This window comes from Epargyreus clarus, unplaced genomic scaffold (genome assembly GCF_041222505.1).
Source record: "Epargyreus clarus isolate Ecla_fem2 unplaced genomic scaffold, WU_Ecla_fem_2.2 ptg000024l, whole genome shotgun sequence".
In the NCBI taxonomy this organism is placed as follows: domain Eukaryota; kingdom Metazoa; phylum Arthropoda; class Insecta; order Lepidoptera; family Hesperiidae; genus Epargyreus; species Epargyreus clarus.
The window spans coordinates 2473630-2494030 of record NW_027332231.1 but is presented as its reverse complement, the minus strand read 5'-3'; the positions used below and the strand labels follow the sequence as shown (position 1 = coordinate 2494030).

General features: G+C 35.7%; 1 protein-coding gene across 1 annotated transcript in view; it reads right to left on the bottom strand.

The window, feature by feature from the left end:
• Nucleotides 1–20401, bottom strand: part of LOC140752147 (zwei Ig domain protein zig-8) — a 340703-nt gene that overhangs the window by 293485 nt on the left and 26817 nt on the right. The gene's annotated exons all lie outside the window — the stretch shown is intronic.

The window sequence follows — 20401 nt, the reverse complement described above, 5'->3', positions numbered from 1 at the left end:
TTATTTTTTTGGTTAATCAAAACGAAATATTCCAAACAAATACGTTAATGTACTGCAGGTATACTTAAAAGAAATACATTTTACAAGATATACACAATTAAACCAACTGTGCAATCCCTATTAGCGACTTTAACGCGTTAAATTTCCACTGTCTACAGCAGAATATCAAGTAATCGCAACTCGAGTTATGGGACGTGTTTGTCCGGAAACTCGAGTGTTCACCAACTAACGTACGTACACCAAGCAACGTCTAAAATACAGACTTTGGTTCTTCGTATGCGTATATAAAGTAGATAATAATTAAGATAAGAATAAATGCAGTTGAAATTAGATGTTGAGCAAAATAGTCTAGTCAAAAACTATCTTAAACTCTAAGACCTAAAGTTTGTAACCGAAACTCTATTTGGTGGGTTCCCGTCATAGTTCAGTCAAACATGACGTTATATGAACATAAACTAGAGAATAATTATAAAAACAGAGCTGACTTCGTAAAAATATAGTCTACGTCACTCCCACAATTTAGACGAATTCCATGACATGTCGTATAATTATATGCGTCAAGTATTTTGGACTTGCCGAAGTATAAGACATACATACATGCATTCGCTCAAAAAAACAACATTTTTTATCCTTTGAAGGTAACTTTGACCTCCGCAGTCAGCTAAGAAAACCATAGCAAAATCGAAATTGCTAATACAATTAGGATTTCTCCCTACTGTAACTCCATCGCTAAATTCCTGTCTGTTCCAGAAAACCGGGATATCGCGGCTCGAGTTACAGGACGTGTTTGTCCAGGGACTCGAGTGTTTCACGAATGTTTGCGTTGCGTTCCAAATTCAGATGTTTGCTAAGCGTTTAAACAGCTATGGGACAGGGATTGCTATCTAAAAATAGATTGATATTTACAAGACTATTATATAGGTATTATATTTTGCAATCAAATCTTTAATATAATAAAATATTTTATGGAATAATTCGCTAAGTAAATATCAAATTAATAGAGACGATTGAGATATCGATATTAAAATTCATATATCATTCAGATATATAATTCATATTCTTAGAAACACAAACAAGGAGACACACAAACACCCAGACCCATACATACATAAATCCACATACAAATCCAAATTCATTATTTATATTTCTAGCTCGCCGGGAATCGAACCCGGAACCCTTGTGTCAGACCGATATGACGACCGGTCCGCCACGCGAGTCGTCGATATAATATAGATCCATTTACTAATCACTCCGATGAACTCCCAAGCAAGTTGGTTGCGGTTTCGAACTCAAAGCGTTTCGGATTCGCTATTCGATATCAACGTCTATTACCTGACATCGAGATACTTCAAGTTTTAGAACAAAAGAACTTTGGAACGACTTCAACAGTTTGACGGAACTCTCGTATCTCATGGCTATTTTGGTTCCTTTGTTAAGATCTTATACCTATCTATATCTATACTGTTACCAGCTGACCCGGCAAACGTTGTGTTGTCATATAAATAAAAAAATGTTAAGGGTGAACAACCTATTACAAAGACTATATAAGATTACAAAGTTTTAGATTGTCTACATCTTTGTGTGTAAATGAAAAAAGAAAATTATATTAAACGTATTTTGGAGAATCTTTTGAATGGAGCTCGCGACTTTATTTGTGTTTATTTATGTGTAAGTAAATGTTACAGTAAATTCCATTTTCTTATAACAATCCAACAGTTATCCAATTTAAAATGATCTCACATTTCAGTTACGCTCTTATTACGCAGGGGTTCATTTTTGTGGATATCTAATAATATAATAAGCACAGATTTTGGACAGAAAAGAAATAATGATCATTTTAACAGCTAGTATACCAGTGAACCTAAAGATGTTATAAGGAATTCTGTTTAGGCATTTTAAAATGTTTTCAGTACCCTTAGTATGAGTTTTTACGTTTTTATAAAAATTACTGTTTTTGTATTTGTTTACGTATTTGCCCATACATTTTCAATTAGCGGATTGTAGCAGAACTGATTGGTACAGTAATGAAGATCTGTGAATATTAAAGTCATAAATATGTTACAATGCATAGAATATGTGCATGTAACGTATAGTAGTATCTAAACTATGTTATATGAAACTTCTATAACAGATGGGTTTAATATAACTTTGTTTGTTTCTCCACTACTCAGTTCCACATAACTTGAGACTTATATATAAATTTAATGGATTGCTGGAACAAAAGTATAAGTCATCTTGAAAGTTTCACAGACATCTAATTAATTTCTCTAGTTGTTAAAGCCATATGTAAGTATCATGGGTTTTAGAATTTTGCATTTGTTCGGCTAATTCTATATTTAAGACACTTCTAACTACACTTCTGTGTAGCGCTGCTGTATTGTAGTCGCAAGTGGAAAAGATTATTATAAAATTATTTGCCTTACTGTGTTTTGGAGCACTGTTGTTTTAACATAGATTTATGATAGTGCCACTGCACTTGAATGTAGATCACCTTCGATAAATTATAATAAAGAAGAGATGAAGAAATATTTCCAAAATAATACTTATATACGTGGGTAACGGATTCGTAGGAGTAGCAGACGAGCGTGCAGTCCAATTGATGGTAAGTGGCTACTGCCGCCCATGGACATCTGAAATCAACCCCAGATAGGATTAGATATTCCTACCTGAGGTCGGCCACAGATGCGCCGCTACCCCTGAGGACTAAGCTGGAACGCTTCGGAAAGGTATGTCTCCCTTACCACACCCTTCAAAACGGAATACAACAGCGCCTAACACTGCTGTTATTAGGCAGAAATAGGTATGGCGGTGGTGCCGCCGGAGTCGAACCACAAAGGGTTCTACCACCTTTAATTGTAGGTACTAATATACTGCTTTAAATACTAAAATTAATATTCTTGTTTTTTAATTTCTATTTTAAGTACATAATTATGCAAGATCTATTTTGAAAGCGGAAGTAATGACAAAATGCAAATTAGTTAAATTCCTAGCTTGCCTTTTAAAGTTCGATAACAAAGTTCCGTAACTAAATTCTACTATAACCGAAGTTATAAAGAATTAAATGGAGGTCCGACCACACAAAAGTGTATTTCCTAAGTGATTCCAGAAAATTATTTCTCGTTACAAAGTTTTTGTTATTCCAGAAATCGTGGTCAAAGTTCTTTAGAATGTTCCGTAAGTATAATAAAGTCGGTGGCGCTTACCCCGGGGCTTGGAATTTTCAAACAGCGAAAAACCTTTACAAATTCTGAAGCCGATTAATCACCACGACATTTACGGATGAAATAAGAGAAAAATATGACGAGCTGAATAAAGATGTACGTAACTTTTACATTTTTATACATTTTCATTCGTATAGGTTTGTTTACATTTCATTTGGATGATATCTTTGATTAGAATTGAAGATAAAATATTTGAATAATAATTGTATTACGACATATTATATTAATGCAGATTTCCTTAAGATGATTTCATAGATTAGGTCAGTAGTTTATTTATAAATCCTAGTTAATTTCAATTCTTCAATTTAAATGTTTAAATTAGAAAAATATTATACAAACGAAAAACCCACAGCCCAATAATATAGCTTATGTTTGTCCACAATTTAGATTCCAACGAAACCTTATAATACGTTAAAATCTGTCAAGCCGTTTTTGCTCCAAGGCATGCCAAAAGTTTATATATAAACATACCGAAATGCTCGGAGATCATTACCCTCCACAATTGTGTAAAGGCACTATTTATAGATTTTTTATTATATTAACACTGCTGTTATTAGGCAGAAATAGGTGTGGCGGTGGTGCCGCCGGTGTCGAACCACAAAGGGTTCTACCACCTTCATAAGCAATATTAAGTTATTTAGTAAAACCAAAACAATATATTTAACCCTTTCATACAGAACGCATTTTCAATCGATGAGTTCATTACCCATATTTTTGGCGACAGCCTGAGATTTTAACCATTTATCTCGTACGAGAAGGTTCTGTTGAATTATCTACAGAGTAGTCAATCAGAAGGCATACATAATGAGTTGGGATCGAATTCAATTCGCAGCCATGTTGTGGCGACCATTTTAATTACGAAATTCGTGAAACGAAACATTTCGTGCAATACGTCATACGTTTCAAGCTTTAAAATTTCCGTATATGTTGGAAATAAGGGTTGGTTTCGCGTGGAAATTTATTGACAGTGGTATTTGGGTTTGGATATCTATCAACCATCCCTGGGGTCGTCAGATTTGTTCGTTACCGGCGAATACTTGTTTACATGCTTGCCTATGTTCGATATTGCAATTGTGCGATACTGCACAGCGTTTCCTAAACTTTTAGGACCATGGAAAACATAGCATCTCTTACAAATGAAATGTAATGATAACTAATAAAATACATTGACATGAAATGTTAAAATACGAACGAAAAACCTAATGAGAAATATTCAAAGAGGGTAAACAGATTAATTTTATTCTCCATAACTTTTAGTGTGGAATTTGAATGCTCAATAATGTAAGAATTGAACGTCTGCAGTCAATCTTGACTAGTATTCGAGCTCTGCCTGAGGTTGATCATGGATACATTACTATCTGGGACTCCGGGATCTCCAGAGGAACGCAACCGGAGTCCTCTTAGCGTGTTGCCCCATCGGGCTCCGATCATGTGAGCGTGACGCTCGCCACACCGTCTGTTGTGCACAACGGTATGCGACCACACATGCCACCGTCCTTACCGGGTTCGCTAGTCGGGCGACCAATTCTTTATATACGTAATTTGTAACTTAAAATGTACCACAGAATATAATTAAAACTTAACGAAACTCAACGTAACGTTATAAAATGTTTCTGCTAAGTAAAATACGACCCTCTCTACAGTTGTACAATTTCATTTATTCTAATTTTTACGCCCCAGAAATGAATTTTACGAGGGTTTTGAATAACTTTGCGTAACGACTTGCGTTCCATTACAGTTGCGTATTTATGTTGCGATCGAAGGAATTTTAGGTTTCTCTTTACATTAGAATGATAATATTTCTTCTTGAGCTACTACGAGTACTGGGCACGGGTTTCTGAGTGAAAACCAACATAAGCCATAGGGAAGATGGTACAAACCTTTGTGGCTTCTCTCCGGCGGCACCACCGCCACACCTATTTCTGCCTACAATAACAACAGTGTAAATGCTGTGTTCTGGTTTGAAGGGTGTGGTAAGGAAGACATAGTTTTCAGTGGCATTCCAGCTTAGTCCTCAGAGGTACTGTGGCCGACCTCAGGTAGGATACCTAATCCTATGGAAGGTTATTACAGATGTCCATGGGCGGCAGTAGCCACTTACCATCAGGTGGACTGCATGCTCGTCTGCTACTTCAATATTATAATAAATAGTTTTCCATGCTTACCCAATAAATATTGAGAGACTTTTGAGAACTTATTTTTAACAAAACATACAGACGTGTAGGTTTCCTCATGATGGTATTCTTCACCGTTATAGATTAGTAAAGATTACTCACTCCTAACAAGACAATGTAACCAGTTTTGACAATTGAAATAGTCACTGTCATCTATTTTCGTGTTTGAAAAATATTAAAAAAATGCAGTTTTTAGTTCATTTACGAATGGATATTTATCCGCACTTTTTCTTCGTTTTCGTGTTTTTATTTACATTTAAAGCAACCATCCACTTTTTAAACCGTTAAGTCATAACTGCTTATTCAGCAATGGACCCTGAAAACGTCAAGCAAATCAGCAGGCAACTACTAGTTTCGATAAAACGTTTTATTCCCACAATTATGGTATACCAACCCTTCGTTTACGAAGCCTTAATTAAGTCCATCAACCCTTCAAATTTCTCAACGTCAAAGCTATCATGTCATGAATATTGCACAGATTTTTTCCATCGCAGCCATTGGAGAACGATTCCGAATCCCTTGTAAATACGACCCTTGGCTTATCCCTAAGTGTCTATTCACATGTACCCTAAACACTCCTAGCAATGATAGTCCACTCTACTGGTTTGTGGTGGTAGATCAATCGTGAGGTCCGGAGTTCGAATCACAGGCTACCCATTTTTGATTTTGTAACCTATGTATGTAGAAATTAATTATCACTTGCTTAGGCGGCGATGTAAACGCCATTGACGTAAGCACTGTAGATGTGTCTCTGTAATTACAAAAACTTCCCTTTGTTATCTAGTAGCCGGCCACTTCTGCATGATTTCGCTTGTAGTAAGGCCATTCTACGGATTAAGATGACAAAATGCATTTTCATATTTTGCATCTCCCATGTAGGTGTTGTGTGGCTGTGGCGTAGTTATGGTACGTGTGAACAGGCATTAACTTTCAAGACTAGAAATTATACTTTGAGAGACTCAATCAAGAGCTTATCCCCCGGTTTCTTTGTCATCTGTATAATTTTACACACCTATCCTCTTTGTTTATGTTAATGTTTGCAAAGAAGTGAACGTATTGTGTTTGAATCGGATTACGCTTTAAGAAGTATCCTTCTTACTTTTTTAACTATATAATTGTATATCATTGTTATGTTCTATTGAAGTGTGCAAATAAAGAATATCCATCTATCTATCTTTATCACAGTTAACTTGTGAGTGACGTTTTTAAGGAAAAATTACCAAATGTTTCGATAGAAATTTATGTTACCTAGTAATATTAATTGAAAGAAAGTAAGAAAGATTTATTTCAAAGTTCATTGCTTTTGAAAAAGACAGCGGAGGGCAATGTTTTTCAATCGTATGTATGTAAATATGTATTTATTTTGTCACATCCTGTACCATTTTTTTTGTTCACGAGGGGGAAGCCTTCAAAAGGTACCCGACGACGCGAGAGCAAACTCGGGTTATGTCGGATTTTTGTGTCTAGTAAGAGAGATGCTGCTGTGATTCTGGTTTGGAGAATGTGGTACAGGAGACATAGTTTTCTAAGGCGTTCCATTTTAGTTCCCAGCAATAGCAACGCATCCGTGACTGTAAACAGTAGATAGTCTAAATGGCTCGTAATAATTCTCCAGTTATAACTTGTGATCAAATGACAAGACATCAAATGGGTATTTTGACTGCTTGATAATTGCTTATTTTAGTTGCAATCTTCAAAGCTGATTTGAGATATCATATAATATCCCACTCGCAACTCTTAAGTTAAAATCACGGAGCGGTTTTCCAGCCGCATCCGTACACGGCCGCAGTACCACACCACGTGTAGAATATGAAAACAAAAAAGAGAATTTCAATTTCATGGCGCGGTTAATAAACGCGGTATGCGCGGTTGTCAGCAGCTTTCGCCGCACCAGTGGACAAAATGTATCGATCTGCTTCCGCCCGAATTAAAATCGTGTTCCGCGCAGTTTGCGGGCGTTTTTTAACCGCGGCGGTTGTGTAAACGCACTAAAATGCGACCCCGTGAACTAATAAATCTTTTTATCTTTATCACTGTGATTATTTTTTAAGAAAGTCATTATCGAAAATAGATACTTAATGATCAATCACTACCGCCCATGAATCTTTAGTCAAGATAAGATAGTGGTCCTACCTGAGTTAGACCTTGCATGCGTTGCTACCCTTGAGGATTAAGTTGAAATGCCGCACTCTCCTTTTCCACACCCGTTCAACTATATAAAACTACTAGTGGTGCCCGCGGCTTCGCCCGGATTTTAAAGAAATAATATGACATACATAAAATGGAAATTTTGTACCTGCATTGGAATGACAGTGGTGCCATCTGTCGAAAATTGGTCTTACCACCTCCCAAACGCTCGTGGGCTCTTGGACAACAACTTTGCTACAGATCATCACTTGATCAAAAGCATAGTTTCCGATTCTATAACTACTTACAACCTTCAATATACAATACATACAATATCGTAATTTTAATTATTTTAAAGTAAGTAACATAATTATATATACTCTATCTATTTACAAACTAAAAATCTATATACAATATATACAAAAAATATAATTTAAACAAAAAAAGAAATGTTAAAACTTAAGGAATTAAAAATTAATTAAAAAAAAACTTTTTTTTAATTAATTTTTAATTCCTAATATTTAATTCCTTTCTTTTAATTCTTTCTTTCCTTTAATTCCTTCCTTCCAGGGACTAAATTGTGAATTTAAACCATTCTCAAATCCCCTTGAACACACACAACAAATTTCATCAAAATCAGTCCAGTCGTTTAGGAGGAGTTCAGTGACATACACACGCACATAAGAAATATATATATTAAGATAACACAGCGGCATCTAACACTGTTGTTCAGCAAAATCAGTTACACTAGCGCTTTGTTTAAAGATAAACCACGAAGAACAACTACACAGTAACTAGCTAACAAATTACAAGCAATCTTGATATTAAGCAACGGCATAAATTATTCCGTTTCATTCTGTTTGAAACTTGGGCGAAATCTTTTCACTCAATTTCATCCAACACACTTACTCAATTGCTTGTGTTTATATATTATTCACGTCTACAATGTATGGGAAACCGTTAGCAGACGATTTTCCAATGGTTTTCTTTTCTTGTTTTCACAAAGTTTTACTTAAACGTTCGCTGCGCGGGTAACTAGATTCAAATGTAATTTAAGTTAAAAATTGCCTTTTGTTTTAATGAATTGGTTTATATTTGTTTTATAATATTAAAGAAGTATTTAGTACTTTTAAAAAAAGGTTCAAAAAGAGCTCTCCTTCAAAGCCGGCGATGCATTGGCGACTCCTCTGGGGGGCTAGCCATGTTACAAACTTTGCATTCTATTCGTTTTCTATTCTCTTCGTTAGCTAATGTCATTCTACATACACGATCAGTCTATAGTTAGCTATCACATTTATATCAATTAGGCGTCAAATACTTGTAATAATAATATGCAAATGTTCATAGGCGACGTTGACTACTTTCCATCAGGTAGCATGTCTGCTTTATCGTTAGGCTCAATTATAAAAAAATATCTGATCCACCCATGACATCTTTAATCAACCCTAGATAAGATTTCCTACCTGATGTCAGCCACAACTGCGTTGGTATTCTTGGAAACTAAGTTGTAACTTTTTCAGATAATCATGTCCTCCTTACCACACTCTGCAGACTTAAATATAAATATGGCGGTGGTGTCCCTGCGGTTTTACTATCTTGAAATTTAGAACGGATACATACATAGTTTAGGTTCTTTTAGCATAACTATATTTTTATGAAAATAATAACCGGACTGATTAAAATACAGCCTCCATTCCCACAATTTAGACAAATCCAACGACAAATTATAAGTTAAAAACCGTCAAGGACTAGAGGACATGAAGGTGATAGAACTCTATGTGGTTCGACTCCGAAAGCACCATCTCCACACCTATTTCTGCCTAATAACAGCAGTTTAAGGCGCTGCTGTGATCCGTTTTGAAGGGTATGGTAAGGGAGACATACTTTTCTGAAGCGTTCCAGCTTAGTCCTCAGGGTTAGCGGCGCATCTGTGGCGGACTTCAGTTAGGAATATCTAATCCTATCTTGGGTTGATTACAGATGTCCATGGGCGGCAGTAACCACTTACCATCAGGTGGACTGCATGTTCGTCTGCTACTCCTATATTATAAAAAAAATGCCAAAGAATGAGACATACATACGTACAAAATTTCGCAAAACATTGCCTTCCGCGGTGGGGTAAAACGTTAATGCAAATCGTATAATCAGAGCCGGGATGTCTCATGCAAAATGGAGTTGTCATGAGGCATATATAATAAAATAAGAGTCAGCCATTTCTCATAATTCCGCCGCTGCCTCCATAATTTACTTTTGTTTCAATTGTTACGGGTTTAAGAAAAAAGATGGCACGGCAGGCTTTTTGTCATCGAATTGTAGACATGATTGGATAATAAATTTCACCTTTCTGCTTTTAGGGTCCTGTAGTGGAATGAAAAGAAGCAGAACCCTTAAAGGTAACCCTTAAATAGATGAAATTAAGACCTAAGAGAATAAAATAATTTCAATGATGTAACTTTCAAAGATGAAACCCCAAAACTCTATTTTTATTGGCATTAAAACAGTTGTACTAAAATTTAATATAATGTTTTCGTGGCATTTATTTTATTTTAGGTTAATTTTAAAATGATAAAATAACTAAATGTATATTTTTTGAAATACTGTTGTTATATTCTCTAGTCGCAAAAAGTTGAGAAATTGTAGCTTAGGAAACAGTGGGTACAGCTTTTAAATAAAAAAAATACGCAGGTCACTGGGCATTACAACAAAATTCCTTAGTTTTACTGGTATACATTGCATATACTGTAGTTACAAAAATGTGTGTTATTTTAGAATAAAATTGGATAATAAAAGTTAGGATATTTCTATTGTAGTTACGAGTAAAATCTTTTAAAACTGACTAATCTGCTGGTTACAAAATTGTTCTGTCAGTAATCGGCAAATAATAGTTTTAAATGAGATATTTCAAATACAACTTAATTTAAATTACTTTAAAATTGTTAATTTTAATAGAAAGAATACAGAAATAAGTTGTATAATCAGCCGGCGGGAAAGATGTAATCTTTGTATAATTCGATGTTACAGCAATATGTATAACAATAAAAACCGTCATTTCATAATGCCCGCTCGCTGCCTACATAATTTACTTTTGTTTCAATTGTTACGAGTTTAAGAGGAGAAAAGATTTATTCTGCAGCATCCTGCCGGCCCTTTGTTGCCAAAAGTAATAGCGCCACGATTTGATGAAAAATTCTACCTGCCCTGAAGTACAGTTTTCATTGATTTATCGCGCTGTGAACTAAGGGTGCTAAAGAAGATAAATTAGCACGTATTTGGATTATAAAAAATGTACACAAATTACATTTTAGTAGGCACTTGTCGTCGTGAGTCATATTTCTAAGCATCTCAATGGAGATGTGAGGAATTCCACCTGATGCATCTGGTCGATCGGTCAATCGATTTGTAATTGACCTATCGGTTGGACGATCAGTCGATCGATCGAAAAGTGGAACACTCCGTAGATCGGTTTGCAAGTCGGTCAGTTGTTCGGTCGCTTAGTCATAAATTCTCAATGGTTATAATAAAACCTGTGAGACACGAGACAATACTAAATTAGACTAAAGTCTGGCTGGCTACGGAAGAGGAATGGCTAACGCCTTGGCTTTAGTTAAATAATCTGTTTTTGCCTACAAAAGTTTGAAATATGAGCTTTGCCCATATTTTGTGAAAAATTGGTTAAGATAGATTTTTATCTACTAACGGACGATTATTACTTTTAACACAAGAGATAATTAAAAAAACTATATAGTCCAAAAGATTAACTAAGGACCCTGGCCATTATTTCGAATTTAGCGCCAAAAAGGTTAACTTTAACCTTCCCAAATTAATGATGCCATTATCTAAAAATTAATTCGCACTCCTAAAATCTAATGAAATATTACAGGAGGCAACACTTATTTCTTAATATTACTTTAATGAGCTACGGCCCTTTTACCCCACTTCACCCTTAGAGGATAGGATTATAATTTTAGCTTCAGATTACTGTTACTGTGTATACGTACATTTTTGATACAAAGACGATATTATTAAATTTTCATGTTGAGGTTTTGAAAATGGGTCAATGGAGGACGAGGGCTCTTTTGTTTTTAAGCTGTTTTATAGTTGTAAGAAAGGCTAGATCATTTACTTTATAATGTTATGGCAACTGCAACCCTTTTTGTATCCCATTGCTGGGCAAAAATCTTTCCTACAACTGAGGCAGTCTAAGAGTACTGGTAAGGGTGGAAAAGGTATGTCAAAAATTTCCAAATTTAAGACCTTTCTCAAGTTTTAATTACATGTTTTATGGTAATTTTAAAAGTGGTAAAGTTATTCACTTATAGAATTGGCATTCGACGTTTTAGCTGTTTTTCGAAACTTAGATGCAGCAATCAAATTCTACACCTCTCACACGTTTGAATACAGTACCCTCACTATGAGTTTTTACGTTTTGACAAATATTACTGTTTTGGTATTTGTTTACGTATTTGCCCATACCAAAATAGTCATATTTGTCAAAACGTAAAAACTCATGGTAAGGGTACCGGTCAAGGCTACTTTTGGACGCTCGATTCAACTCAACGCGATATTGCATTAGTGCAGTCACTAGAACGCGCGTTTTCGAGATCGAGAATACCAAAACAAACACGTCAAATCTTGAAAATAGTCTATGTTTGGAAATTTTCAACTTACCATTCCCCGTCAGTACTATTGTCATTTTTTTTTGCAGAATCGATTCAAGCAATGAAACGCGAATCGCCTATTCTAGACATAGATTAGTAAAGATTACTCACTCCTAACAAGAAAATGTACCCAGTTTTGAGAATTGAAATAGTTGCGTAAAAAAGTTTTGCCACGTCTCCGTGCTAAAATGTCCCTAAAATATTTGAAATAATTATTTATTTATTATGTAAATTACGCAGTATTAGTAATTTATTCGTAAATTTTCTCTAAAAATATTTTATTTGTCAAGAATTCAAAAAAAGAACTTACTAATAAGCCGCTTGTGGCTTCATTAAATTTCAAGGCGGCGAAGTATCTTTACTAATCTATGATTCTAGAAGTACGTAGTATGTTAGTATTATAAGGCAGTTATCATTTAAAGTAATATTACACGCTATTCTGTTTAAAGTGTAGATAAACAAGATTTAGGTAATAATTTATAAGCCGTGTCCAATTAATTCAACTTCGCCATCCATATAACGTAAATAAATCCTATTACCGAGCGACCATTTCGCTTGAAATTCTGCCAAAACAGCCCTCACCGGCTTCCATTATCACCTCAAAGATATTGAAATGCTCCAAAAGGGACCACAAATAGAAGGCCCTTTTTAAATTACCCACGAAACCTCTTTAAGGGCCATACAGCCTACTACATAATCCCTTTTGGGACATCTCCCACTTACTCATCGGATAGATGAAAGTGTAAAGCTTTCAAGATCATTTCAGGTTACAGGTTTCTAATTTGAGGCAGATTTAATACTATTTTTAATGGTGAAGCTGTTCTTGTATTGATTTATATTATGATAGTCGAAGGTTCGAATTCCACCTATTGATGAATACTAGAAATTAATTAGCTTTTGCTTGTACGGCGAAGGAAAACATTAAAAGAATACTTGCGTGCCTGAATTCTTGAAAAAATAGTTCTCGAAAATGAAATGAAATATAATTATTTTGTATAGGCCAACAGTTACAATATTTTCTTAAACTACTACCAGATCGGAACGCGACCTCTACTGAGATGTGTAAAGTCTACCAATTCTCAGTTCGCCAGTGCATTACACTTAAAAAATAACGCATGAAAAATGTTACATAAAATAGTTATTATCTGGAAAATATTTTTTATGGAACCTGGAATATGGGTACTTATATAAAGCGAAGTGCAACATAGGGTGTGTTTTTTTTTCTTAAATGAAAGTGTTATCAATCAATTTAATCATATCAATTTAATTATACACTTTTTATCAAAATCGGACCTCTTAGTGCATCTTCCTGAATGAGCTTCCTTCTGAGGTATTCCCGGAGGGCTATGACATGGGGCTCCTCAAAAAAAGGTGTAAAAAGAGCTCTCCTCCAAAGCCGGCGATGCATTGGCGACTCCTCTGGTGTTGCAAATGTCCATAGGCGACGGTGACTGCTTTCTATCAGGCAGCCCGTCTGCCTCATCGTTTAGGTATAATTATAAAAAAAAAAACTTTTGCTATTCCCTATGTTCTAGTATGCAACTTGAAACACTGCGAAGGCCATTAAATAATAAAGCGCCGTGTATGCCATAGAAACACATCCAGATCCAAACAGAAATCTTCATATATTCCATAATTTAAACTATCTATCTGTCTGTGCCCTTAGTGTGAGTTTTGACGTTTTTACAAAACTGACAGTTTTTGTATTTGATTACGAATTTCGCATACATTTCCAATCAGTTCTGTTACAGTCCGCTGGGGGCGTTGATTGGAAATGTATGGGAAAATGTCATTTTTGTAAAAACGTAAAAACTCATACTAAGGATACTGTTAAACTGGCATAATGACCGTTCCAATAAGAAACAAAAATCTCACCATTAAATTTTCAATTCCGCCGAGAACTGATTTAATTTCTACCGGGAACTTCTAAATTAATTGCAGTGAGATTTCTAGTTTGCAAGTCGTCGAGGCGCTATCGACGCTGACCACAGCTTGGGGTCAATATCACGTTTTAATGTTAAAGATAAAGTTATAATGAATGAATAATGATTTTCGAGAACTAGAAACAGAATTTTAAATTAGCACTATGTTTTCTTTTCTTTTGATTAACATAGTCGAATAATGAAGGTTTCTACCTTGTTTAATACTCCTTGAACAATAATAATTGGGCTATAAATTCAGACTTAAATACGATAATATATAGTCGGAAATCTCCGTTAAGAACGCTAATGACCGATTCGAAGGGAATGTACTGTAAAAACGTTAAATTAATTACTTTAGATATTTTTTATCATGTAGACGAGGTAAACGAGCAGTGTACCTGTTGGTAAGTGGTGCCACCCACGGACATCTGAAATCAACCCTAGATAAGATTAGACTCCTACCTGCGGACAAAAGCGTTGCTATTCCTGAGGACGACGTTAGAACGCATCAGAGAAGTATCTCCCTCGCCACACCCAAATCAGAATACAGCAGCACTTAACACTGCGTTTATAAGACAAAAATAGGTGTGCCGCCAAAGTTGAACCACAGAAATTTCTACCACAGTAATACAAATACAAGCCGCCATTTTCGATTTTATTTTCATCATCAACAACTTACATCGAAGGGTACATTAGTAATGTACTTTCTATGTAGCACTAAAACTTTATTTTGAAAGACCGTTTCATTGGAACTAAGAAGATAGCTACAAGTAATAGAAAACTTTGTAAGGCACTTCTTGAAAGCCCGAGCTAACAGGAAATAAGCTTGAAAAAATTATAGTTCTGTTTAGTTCCTGAACTAAAGATAGGATGCAAATTTCGCAGAAATACAAGGAAGCACAAAACATGCAAGAAAAATATATTGTATTTGAAAGGTGGTCGAACCAGTATAGTTTAAAAAGGAAGCACCACGGCGACATCTACATATATATATATTTTTTTATAATATAAGAGTAACAGACGAGCATGCAGTCCACCTGATGGTAAGTGGCTACTACCGCCCATGGACATCTTTAATCAACCCCAGATAGGATTAGGTATTCCTACCTGAGGTCGGCCACAGATGCGCTGCTACCCCTGAGGACTAAGCTGGAACGCCTCGGAAAAGTCTGTCTCTCTTACCACACCCTTCAAACCGGAACACAGCAGCACTGCTTGTATTAGGTAGAAATAGGTGTGGCGGTGGTGCCGCCGGAGTCGAACCACAAAGGGTTCTACCACCTTCAAGTGATATTTGTGAAGTGTACTAAAGTGAAGCAGTTCTTGCTTGGTGGAAGGGGGACGTAGGTGCTGGCTGACAGTTATGAGGCGACTATCTTAGTCTACCTTGACCAATTGAAAAAAAAAATCTCCAAGGTATGTGAAATCTACCAATACGCACTTGGCCAGCGCGGTAGACTATGGTAACGCATCCTCGATCGATAACCCAGCTATATCCAGTTATATCGATCATGTTGAGTTATCGATGGGCAGCAGTTACCACACACCAGGTTGACTGCACACTTGCTACTTCAATCAAAGGAAACGTATGTAACCAAATTTCAGCTTAATCGGTCCAATAGATTCGGAACAAATTAATTGTGACAGACGAACAGACATACACACGAAAGATCTTAAAAGGGTTCCGTTTTTTCTAGTAGAACAATGGTGTATGTTATTATGTCTCATTGAATATACATTAAATTTATATTTTACGTTAAAAAGTAAAAAAGTTAAATATTAGTACTCTAGAATATTTTTTTAACGAACACGTAAATTGGTAGAACCTTTTGAGAACACTAATGAACAAGGGATTAGAACCGAAAAAAAGAAACGTATTACTTATTTAACACTAAGAACGTGAAAACGTGATGTACAACTTTTAAGAGAACTTTGAACATCTATTGGTTTTAGTTATCTTTGTCTATACTGAATTAAAAAAATATATATTAAAGGGTTGTGGAAGTCAGAAATTAAACCAAAAAGATTTTAAAAGCAAAAAGATTTCAGATATTATGTGGGTCATTAAAAAAATATTCGAATATCTTATGAGTGCAGATATATTTAATCAGAAGCTTGATAAACCTAGAAAATTGCATAAAAATCTATCAAGATTCTATCACATATAATACTAGAAGTACGTGTTTACATATTTAGTGGACCTCCATCCTTTCTTTTTTTGTTATCCAGGGGGAAACCTTCAAAAGGTACCCGGTGTCGTGGGAGCAACACAGAGTTATGTGGGGTTCTTACAGCACTAAAACCCCCCCGGTGGCCGTCTCGGCGCTGCTTGGAGGGCTCGGGGATCTCAAAAGGAACGCAACCGGAGTGCTTTTGGTTGCGTTGGCAAGGCATTGCCCCGTTGGGCTCCGCCCAGGTGAGCTTGACGCTCGCCACACCGTCTGGTGCGTACGACGGTATGCGACTATACCACCGTCCTTCTCGGGGCCGCTGGCCAGGCGTTTCGAGATCCCACTCTTGCCGCCCGTAGCCCCGGAAGCCCCCTTTTAGTCGCCTCTTAGGACTGGCGGAGGATACCGTAGCCCTTTTGTGGTTCCGGAACTACAGGGACAAGGGGACCTCCGTTCTTAAGTTTTTTTTTTAATCTTCATGGCAGACTTGAAATAATGTGTCTTTATAACTCATGTAAGTATTAAAACGAACACAAATTACTTTTAACATTTCCACGCGATCAGTATCGCCGTTATACTACCGGCCGCGCGTGATGCTCTAATCTTGATTGCACACACACACTCTTATATAGTGCACACACATACTCTTATATTATAAAAAAAGAGTGAGAGAAAGCCGCGCGGAGGAGGCATAACGCTTTTTCCTCTTGTGATGACTTGACTACTAACTTTGTTCCAATAATTTTCGATAATGTCCCTTCAAACGAATTCGAAATTCCAAAATTCCGTTCATAAATTAAATCTTCAAATAGCTGACGGAAGTCAAATTTCGCATTTCGGGCATTTTAAAGGAATTACAGTCGCGAATCGGAATATTCAACTGTATACATAACCTAAGGCAGCGTTCTTAAACAAATCAAGGGATTTTCAAAATCGCGTGGATTTCTCAGATTACTCTCAACAAACAGCAAATCATTTCAACCGAGCCGTTCGGCAATAAAGAGCTTGTCTCGTTTTTAACGAGCAAATCCGAGAAAAACAAAGTAAATTGACTTAGGATTCTGACTTGATTTCATGAGGTTTCGGTTAATATTTCCGCGTTGAAGATATACCCGAAATTTCATGAGTAAACTCAACCACAGTTAGATTACATAGTACCTACTTTAATAGATTATGAAGCAACAACCTAATGGTTGAAATTTCGTCTCTTGATCGAGGGGTCCAAATTCCAGGCACCTCTGATTTTTCAAAGTTATCTGCGTATTAGAAAGTATTTATAACTTGCTTTAATGATAAAATAATATACCGTGAGGAAACCTGCATACCTAAGGGATACAGATATATGAACTCTACCAACCCGCACTTGGCCAGCGCGGTGGACTATGGCATAAACCTTCTCATTCTGAGAGGACACCCGTGGCCAGAGATATATGAACTCTACCAACCCGCACTTGGCCAGCGCGGTGGACTATGGCATATACCTTCTCATTCTGAGAGGAGACCCGTGGCCAGCAATGGGTCAGTAATTATTTACGGCAAGTTGTACCTACTTACTATATGTCGAAAATTGAGTCAGATTATAATTATAACACATTACTACCACACTCATACTAATGATCTATTGTAGTATATGTTTGTAATTAGACCCTAATTGAGATAAGTTCTCACGATAACCGCACTCAAATAATACTAATGTAGAATCTAATATCTGGTTGATATTAGATTTCAATTTTGAAGGCAGATTTCTATGTGTTTGGACTTCAAAGGCATTCTCGCCACAACAGAAATACATAATTATGTAGGTAGATATGTATTTCTGTCTAGTAACAACACTGTTAAGCGTTGATGTGTTCCGTTTTGGAGGGGAGGTACCAGTGTGGTAAGGACACATTATTTTTCAAGGTGTTTCAACTTAGTCCTCGTAGATTACTTCACGTACAATGATGTGCAATTGTAGCCAAGTGAGTCTGGTCACGCCACAGTTAAGTTACTGAAATAAATATCTATTTCGTCTAGTTATTTACCTAATAAGTCCTCAAAAGTGACAACTTATTTGTGATCAGCTAATGATAGAACTAGTGTTCTGTATAGAATTGTTCACAAAACCAAATAAGTTTGCAAAATTATATAAGACCATTTAAATAGTACGCGCTACGGTCCAAAGGGCTATGCATCTCCCTGAAAATAATCCTGGCGGCGCTCATGTGAGCAGTAAACAGCTAGGTAGAATGTAAACTCGTTTAGACCTCATTAAATATCTATATTTAGCAAAACTGCAAGTAAAACCGCGGTATAAACCTACTTTAAAATACAGTTTGTGGTCAATGAAGCGGCCACACTTAGTTATAGTTCGGACAAACTGGTTTAATCCCTTTAAATCTGCCGTTCTAAGCCAAGTCAGGGGTGAAACTAACTTTGTATTTGCCTCTAAACCATCATGTTTTGCTTTGACAGTAAGGTTTATTCATGTATGGTATAAGCTTCAAATACTTATGCTAGGAATTACTTAATTATGGTGCCTATTTCTGCTTAATAGTAGCAAAGTTAAGGCCTGCTGTATTCGGGATTCGATTGTCTAATTATGGTTTATTCACCCTTAAAGTAAATATTACTTATTTTTTTATACGCAAATAAATTCGAAAGGTTTGCCTGAATGAGTACCTAAAACAGAAATTGAACCAAAGACTCACAGACTAAAAGGCCGAATTACAAACCATTCCCTTTATTATCTACGAATATATATATATATATATATATATATATATATATATTATTATAAAGGAGTAGCAGACGAGCATGCAGTCCACCTGATGGTAAGTGGCTACTGCCGCCCATGGACATCTGTAATCAACCCCAGATAGGATTAGATATTCCTACCTGAAGTCGGCCACGGATGCGCCGCTACTCCTGAGGACTAAGCTGGAACGCCTCGAAAAAGTTTGTCTCCCTTACCACACCCTTCAAACCAGAACACAGCAGCGCTTAATACTGCTGTTATAAGGCAGAAATAGGTGTGGCTGTGGTGCCGCCGGAGTCGAACCACAAAGGGTTCTACCACCTTCAAGAAAATAAAGTTGGCATAGTTATATTCCCGTAAAATGAAGCCAAAACAAAGTAGTACATAATACTTAAGTATTGTTCTCAATACTTTAACAACTAATAATATTATTTACTGTTATTTCAAAACCAACAATTGTTACCAAAACAGTTTCTTAAACGTTTCTAAACACAATTTACTAATTGATACAGCGTTGCCCAAACTTCATTTTATTGGCTCGCAGACTTTGGCCACTTGTTTGATGGTGGAATATGAACTATGAGCGATAAACTATTATTTCTATTAAAAATGTTTTAAGAGTAAAATAATGTTGTAGTGAGCATCCCCATGTAATTAAATGGTAGAGGATTTTGAGTTGATTTTGAGTTTTAGTAGGATATTTGAAAAGGAGAACATAATTGAGTATGTTAATTCTTAAAGTTACGAGTTCTTAAAATTACGAGTATATATTAACACATATCTTACTTGTTAACAAATTGGATAATAAAATACTTTTATCCTGTTTAAAACAGTCAAAATATAACGAATCCAAACAATTCATTTAAAAATAATAATATCAAATGATGTTATCCAACGCTGAAGTTGTAGTTAGATCTTCTACTAAATAGTCATTATCAAAAGTACTGATGTACTGATGTTCACTGAACGCTAGTAAGCTCTACAATTACATTACAAATTTATATTAATATTAAAATTGTTAATGTATATTGCCTCAATACAAGCATACCAGCGTTTGCACATTTATTTTGTTAATCGCTCATCTTTTATCGCATCTATATCGAAATGAAACACTAACCTTAAGAACACAGAAACACAAAGTTTCGTTTGTATCGAGCACTCGAATGAAATTGATCTCCATTACATTTGTGATAAAGTTGAATATTTATTATTTAAATAAATTGCTATTTAATTTATGTGAATAATAGTTTATTTATTCTGTAGTATTAGTTTGCATAATCAAAGAAATATCATAATAAAATTATACGTAAGTAATTACTTCTACTAAATTCTTAGATTGAAGAAATGGAAGAAATGTCATACCTAAGTTGTTTTAATGAAAGTAATACCAT